Source organism: Rhincodon typus, chromosome 16 (genome assembly GCF_021869965.1).
Source record: "Rhincodon typus isolate 14 chromosome 16, sRhiTyp1.1, whole genome shotgun sequence".
In the NCBI taxonomy this organism is placed as follows: Eukaryota; Metazoa; Chordata; class Chondrichthyes; order Orectolobiformes; family Rhincodontidae; genus Rhincodon; species Rhincodon typus.
The window spans coordinates 43118864-43127254 of NC_063347.1; positions in this window are offsets into that span (position 1 = coordinate 43118864).

An 8391-nucleotide genomic window follows, 5' to 3' on the forward strand; every position below is an offset into this window, starting at 1 on the left:
CAAGGCCCCAGTTGCTAATATTAAATACTACCCTGTGTTTCAGTGCAATGATTCCATTGTTTATTTCAGTCGTGCAGTTTAAACTAATCTACTTTGTGCATTAAGCTGACCAAGTTGATTTAGCAAAAATAAATTGAATGGTTGACTAATTATGTCAAGAAAATGGGAAAGGAGTTGTTAACATGTTTTTAGAATTCTCACTATACTAAGACTGGATAAATTTACAGTGTGAAATTTCAAGCTGTTTACAACTGTGGCAACATCTGGTAGTACTCCACAAAACATCGAATTATTGTACCCAAGAAACTTGCAAAACAAACTCACATTAGTACAAAATAAAACAGATGCATAGTAGGTTGCTAGGAATGCATAGCCTTACGTTATCTTGTCCCTGTTGAAAATGTTCAGGAGCAGCTTGCTGGAATAAAACAGTGCCCAGAACAAAATGCTATGTGACTACATATGCCAACATGTAAATGTTATAAGGATAGCCAAAGCAATGGTTGCAACATAACATTGTATTCTAAATGCCAGTTATATTTACATACAACTTAAGATAGTTTCAGAGGTCAAGACGAAAAATTATTTTCTGATTTATCACTTCACTAGGGTTGGAGATTATTGGTTGCTGTTGACTTGAATAATGATATGAAACTTTAAAATGTTTCAGCGTGTAAAGGTACAGGTCAATCGGACTTTAATGATTCATTCATAATTTTGAAAGACTACAGCCTTATTTGCTGGTAGCAATACATTTATAAATAGTTTCAAGCTAGCATTGTTAGGAAACAGGTTTTGAGAGAGGCAAGTGTCCACAGTTTCTTCCTGATATCAGTCCAGATGCCTGGGTATTCTGAGTGCAAATATATGAAGATCTTAAAACATTGTGGGAATCAGCTATAAGTAAGTAACTTTGGGTGGAATCTTGTTATTTTTGCAGACTAAATGCTGAGGTAGGCTTAAAAGCAGTAGGTACTTGGTTTTGTTTTCTTGCAGGATTACATTCTTGTCAACTCATTGCGATAAATATATATGGTATTACATTTCAGGATTTTGATTTAAAAAGTGGAGGGCAGGTGGATATGGGACTGTTCTGTGAGGGTTCATTCTTTGAACAGTTCAGAAGGTAATTTGGAACAGTGATGTATGTTCATCAATTTAAGAAAGCATGTGACTACAATGCCTACAAAATCCTTTTAGTGTTAATGATATAACATTTATACTCTTCAATATATGGCTGTCAGACTAAACGGAATGGAAAACCATTAAGTTGAGTTAAGTTTCAAATTCAGAACAAATTATTCAAGGTCTTAGTTCAGAAGCACCTAGAGTTCAGTTTAGCAGAAGAGTCAACTTTTTTTAGTTCAGCTCAGAGGAACATCTGGAGAAATGGTTTCTAATCTGTAGAGCTTTTGAGCTGGGAAAGCTTCTAATTTTTAAGATGCTGGAACTGAGCAAGTTTTGGGCTGTCAAAATAGTGAAAGATTCCTGCTAGTAGACTCAATAATGAATAGTCAAAAAGAATCTTTCAGCAGTTCAAGGGAAGGAAACTGGGAAAATTCAGTTAAGTAGAGATTTAAAAATCTGAGATCGATGTGATATTTCCCTGAAATTTAGTATCTAAAAAAGATAGTGTTGGGAAACAGGTTGAAACTTGTTTTGTTACTTGTGTTCAGCTCATTCTTCCTAACTATGCGACAAATGACAACACCTTCCGGTTGTCAACTATTTTAACTCCCCCTCCCACTCCCTGGGTGATATGTCCATCCTGGGCCTCCTCCAGTGCCACAATGACACCACATGCAAACTGGAGGAGTAACACCTCATATTCTGCCTTGGGATCCTACAGCCTGATGGCCTTAACATAGAATTCACAAGTTTTAAAATCTCCCCACCCCCAGCCTCATCCCATGACCACCCCTCCCTCTCATCCCTGACTCCTTGACCTGACACAACCTGTCCATCTTCTTCCCCACCTATCCGCCCTACTCTTCTCGCCGACCAATCTCCATTTCTCCCTACCTGCTTCCAACCTATCACCACCCCACCTCCCCTCCCCCAGCTCCACCATCCTCCCTCTCACCTCCTTGACCCGACGCAACCCGTCCATCTCCTCTCCCACTTATCCGCCCCACCCATTCCACTGACCAATCCCCACCATTCCCTACCTGCATTCACTTATCACCATCCCACCTACCTTCCCCAGCCCCACCCCTCCTCTCTCTGTTTATTTCCCAGCTCCCTTCTCCCTCCCCATTTCTGAAGAAGGATCCCAACCTGAAACATCAACTTACTTGCTCCTCTGATGCTGCCTGGCCTGCTGTGTTCCTCCAGCTCCACACTTTCCACAGTCTCATTCCCTTTGCATATTGACAGGGTGCATTCATTTACTAAAAACTTTTTTGGGGGCGCATTTTGTTCAGGATCACCAAACATACTGAACATTGTGATCAGTTTGTCAATATTTGTTGCACTAGTCATATCTTTGATTAGTCACACAAAGGGGAATTGGGTGAAGCAGTTAGTCACCAGAACATGCTTGTATTCTTGGACCTGAAAAATGTCAGTTACAATCCTGCAGCATGGCTTGGAAAGGAGAGGTTCTTTTGAATGTTGAAGTTGATGGAATTGACATGTTTTGTACAATTCAATGAGTTAGTCAATGTCTTAATTAAAACTGGGGCCTCAGATAGATACAGAGTCCAATTTTTTTTTAATTTTTCTGTATTTAGGATTGGGTTTATCTTGACATAGAGCTGCAAAACCATAATTGGTTTGCCCTTGAAGATTACATTGTGGAGAATCCTAGTTCCTCTGTGAATGACCTGAGAGAATGTATCATCTTGAAGATCAATTGGTTGTGGTCAGGCCGCTGTTGATGATGATCTTTTTGAGCTATTGCAGTTGGTCATTATCCGATCAAACCTGCTGGATCTGTACTGTTTGCTGACCGAAATATGAGACTGATGATCAGACTATCTTCCAGTTAAGATTCAGTAATATTCATTTGTGGGTCTAAAAAATTATCTTCAGTCTGAGTGGTGTTTGGAAGTCGGCTAAAACCATCATCATCTGGTTTATGTTGTACATCTAAATTTTACCTCAGAGCATCACTAATTGATATTGTGGTCATGGGGGTGAACTTCTGAGAGTTTTTTAACAGATCATTTCTAGTGGTTTGTGACAGGTATTAGAAATGAAATCCTTCCCAGAAAGGCACATATTCTGTAAACCAGCGCACAAGTTTCTCTTTCAGTGTTGGAGGTGGTAGCTTGCACTGTGTAAAGACCATTACTGTAAAAGAAATAGTTTCTTTAGTTTTAATTGTGGACTGAATTTTTTTTAAAAAGTGGATTGCTGGAGGATTTCATGTTTTGCAAACAAGTAACCTGTTGGCCAAAATATGTTTTTATAAGGACATTTTTAATCAACCTGTTCAGAGACGTTATTACACACCTCTGGAGCAGGTGGGATTCAAACTGACAGACATGCCTTAAATTGTACATAACATAATTAAGACATAAACAGCTACTTCCCCAGTCACAGTTGACTTTTAACTGCTTAATTGTCTTACTCATCAAATGGGAAATCAAACCAGTCTACTCAAAACATGGTTAAGGTGAAATCCACAAATATTAGTTCAAGCCAATGTAGAATCCAATGATATAAGCATTGTTATCAAAATTCTACAGAGTAAACCATCTGAAGTCTCCATATAGATTATATATGTAAGATATAGAATTGAAATGTCTGACACACAGACAAGTGTGTTAGTGCTAACACTAAGCCATGGGTTAATATCTCACAGCGCACGGATATATTTGTTTGAAAAAGAAACAGAATTGCCAAGATAAGCTGAACTCCAAAACTTTAGTCTAGAAATATTTCTACAATATTGAAAACAGAGTAATGTATTACAATGAGTTATAAGGATTCCCTTCAAAAGGTGATTAAATGATAAAGCATGTGAGCAGAATTTTGATCTTGACAAGCAATAGATTTAAACAGATTGTAACGACATTTTATTGTCAGTGTTGAAACCAATAATGGTACTTTTATCCCTGTCACCTTCTGCTCCAGAAGGTACATCATTCTCTTCAGTTAGTCAATCATTCAACCCCATGGGATAATCACTTCCAGGCTATGGTGAAGCAAACATGACAGGAAAACTGAGAAGTGTGAATGCTAGAAAATGTACCGATTTGTCCTTGTCAGCAACTTCAGGGATGAACAAAACTCATCTTTCTCCTTCTGTTAGAATTATGCAGCCAAGTGTCAGCTTAACTTAGCTGGTTGCCCTCTTATCCCTATGATCAGACTTAGCAAAATACTGAGGGAATACTGTATTATTTTTCAGATATAGAGATTGCTGGGAAATCTCAGCATGTGTGGAGAGAAAGCGGAGTTAAAGTTTTGGGTTTTGTGACCCTTCTTCAGAAGCAACTGACTGCCCCGACTGGCTGACTGACTGTGCCCAAGCTCCTGATTTGATTGCAATTCACTTACTGAGCTACGACTCCTGCCTATTGATTGAGAACCATTCCCAGGAGTCTTTGAGCCATGGCCATTTGTTGGAGGCACTTGCAGTGTCTGGTGTCTTATGCAGCTGACACATGGTGCAGGTATAACAGTGTAACATGTAGTATGGTACCATATTGCACCTTGTTCATGTGCTTGACTGATGACTGCTAACCATAATGACAGAATGCCTGGCTTTGTATTTGGTCTAAAAATGCAAGTTAAGACAGACGGCTGTGAGCCTTTAAGGTGTGGCTGAGGTGGTAAACTGCAAAAATCTCATTTAAGACAAGGCAGGGATGCACAATGCAGGCCCAAAGTGAGTGAGTGGGTGCGAAGACCATGAGCAAACAGCCCTGAGGCACAGCCTGGTCCAATTCATAAGCTGGAGTTCTGAGGAAGAGCCACCAGATCCAAAACATGAACTCCTGTTTTCTCTTCACAGATGCTGCAAGACCTGCTGACCTTTTCCAGCAATTTCTGTTTTTGTTTCTGATTTACAGCATCCACAGTCCTTTCAGTTTTTACTAGTTACCCACTCTGGAGATTCTTGGCATCTAGCTCCTAAGTGAAGGTTGGTAGAATGGGAGCCTGCATAATAATGAGGGAAGATTATACAGTAATGCAGAGATAATTGCTACTAGGCTTCTTGTCACTCAATAGCAAGATTCTCATCTCAATGTCCAATGTTTGGTTGGAAAATAGGACGTTTTGCTCTAGACATGGATAAAGGCCTGGCTGGATATATTATGTGAATATCGTCAAATTCTTACCATAACCCATGTTATTCAGGAGCTGTGAAGATTCATCATAGTCTTTGAATTAGACATGATTCATTAATACATTGATCAATTGATAGTGCAAGGACACCTTTATTTCATTAAAGTATCATATCATGTATTTAATCTAAATGAATAATTTTGTTTTTGTGAATCATTGCAGTTAGTTCAAACTAGGGAATGCTGCACTGGTACAATACAACATTTAAAAGGCACCTGGAGGGGTACATGAATAGGAAGGATTTAGAGGGATATTGGTCAAATGCTGGCAAATGGGACGAGATTAATTTAGGGTATTTGGTCGGCATGAATGAGTTGGACCAGAGGGTCTGTTTCCGTGCTGTATACTCTATGACTCTACTTCTATGTTGAATGGTCCCATCGGTTAGACAGTGCATTCCAAAGCTTAACCACTTGCTGCTTGAAAACACCTTTCATTTTTGCTTCTTTTCTCAATAATTTTAAAACTGTCATTTTTTTCCTCAATCCCATCATAATCGGGAGGAATAACTCTACACCTTCTCTGTCAAGACTACTCATCATTTCAGATACCTCTATTAAATCGCATCTCAGCCACCTTTTCTCCAAGAAAAACGGCCCTAATTTCTCCAATAAACCTTACCATGTGGATGAATGTGGAGGAAGCCATTGTTGGGATTATGTTACAAATCAATACATTTCACAGACAGATGCTGATGTGGTCAGCAAAGTCAAGAGGCTGTTTGGAATTGCAAAGACACAGCTGCATGCAGGAAGAAGTCAAACGTTAGCCACGGAGATGCATCTCAGAGCTCTGTAAAATTCCTGGGAGATTCATTCTGGCATGGCCGGGGTGGGGGAAGAAGAGTCATCAGACCAGGCTTTGCTACTGACTGAAGATTATGGAATCTCTCTGAATACTAAAGGAGGTATCTGAATGGAGTCATTCAGAATTCCTATTGAACATGAGCCTATTGAAAATTGGGAACAACTGTGAACTGTTTATTATGAGAATTGTAATTCTGCAAAAGGTGTGATGTATCCGTAAGTATAAAAGGGAAACATTACCATCGCAGGTTTAAAGCCATAGGCTGCCTACAAACGTAAAGTAGGCTTTAGTCAATAGAGATTTTTCCAGTCATTTTCCAGTACTGTAGAACTTATAAATTGTGATATCTTATATCAACTTTTCAGCCTCTAACTAGACATTTGCATATCTTTTTAGAAGTTATCAGTCAGTTTAGGGATCATACCACAGCTAGTTATTATTTCTATATGAGCCAGTACAATGAGTGTTGGCAGGCTGTGTGGGAGTAGGACGGTGGGTAGAGATAATGGGGCCAACCTAACCAAGCCCTTACCTGGGAAAGGCCCAGCAGGTTACAGGTTGGACACTGATCAGAAGCAGATTCCTGGCTGTCTACTTTTGTCTGCTTAGGCTGGGGACGTTCGAACTAATTATCAAATTCTTACTGTTTCCCTGGCTGATATCAGGTAACATAACCCCGGCTGAGAATCAAGCGGAGAACTTTCTGACTGTTTTAATACTTATAATCATGGTTTTCGATGCAGGACGTAGAGATACAAGAATAGAGTCTTTCATGTGAATTCTAAATAAACCCATTGTGGTATCAATCATTACTGAAGTATCATTTGATAAAAAATCAGTATTCTGTTTGTACTGGGCACATGAAAATATTTGGAACTGTTATGAATTGTAGTAATATTTAAAGTTATCACTAGATGGAGCTGCTGGTTCTGTAAAAGTTTACAAGTTAAATTGTACGCCATAAACTTCAACCATGACAAATGGAAAATTATTAAGATATGGTTCAGATGCATTTTGATCCTGTTTGTTGTATGATAATCACATTGGCACATGTAAAAATTGGAATCTTGTTATGAATTTGGTACAGCACTAAACTCCAAAGGACAAATTTGAACTTGCCCACTCTCTCTTCCATTTAACTTGGCAAAAACTAAATGGTGCAGGAATTAAAATAAGGTGTCAGTTTGCTGCCCAATTTTGCCAGAACCAATTTCCACAAACTGTCTTTTTTGAGCACTGAAGCAAATGCTTAATATTTTCAATAAAAGGTTTTTCATCAATATAATGAGAGGTCAACCAAATAACTAAATTAGGATAATCAGCTCTTCATTTGAGGACAGGGTTAGATTTAAGTTAGATAATAGATATCTAAAACTGCAAGAGCATTTCATGACTGGCTGTAACAAAAACAGAAGTTGCTGGAAAATCTCAGCAGGTCTGGCAGCATCTGTGAAGAAAAATCAGAGTTAATGTTGTTTTCTGAGCAAGGGTCACCGGACCAAAATGTTAACTCTGATTTTTCTTCAAAGATACTGCCAGACCTGCTGAGCTTTTCCAGCAACTTCTGTTTGTTGCTGATTTACAGCATCTGCAGTTCTTTCAGTTTTTATTCATGATTGGTTGTATCCCTTTAGTGAGTTTGTGGCTTATGTTCCTTTTCATTGATCACTGAATGTATATAGAAATTTATCCTTCTTTGTATTTAGAGAATTGACATTGTTGTTCACCTGATTGCAAAGCATCTCACAATTGTATAAGCATATTTTGGATATATTTGTTTTGTTTCATTGCAAATGCATGAGTATTCATGGATGATAATACCTTTTGCATCATGTTTTTTGAAGTGATTATCCCAAGGAAAGCTATAAGACTAACTAAGCATTTTTCTTTGCCATTTCTGAGATCAGGGCATTGAAAGGCAATAATCTTATGCTCATCTCGTGATTTGCATTAGAGTGGAGGAGAACTAAAAAGTAGACTTCTGACCAAGACTGCATATCAAGCTATCTTATGGCTTGCTTAAATTAAAAATGAACTCACTTAGAAATTGTTTTACATATGGGAGAATTTGTCTCCTAACATATTCCAGGGAGGAACAATGGAGTGGCATGGTGGGGGCAAGGGTAATGCATGGTGTTTAACCTTAGTAGGGGTATTAATTGGATAATATCAGGTTGGTTGCCTGTTTTATGTCCCATTGAATAAGAAGAAACAATCAGTTGGGTGTATAATGGGTAGCTGATCTGATATAGTCAGCTTTACATTCCTGCCAACACTGGAGGTTAA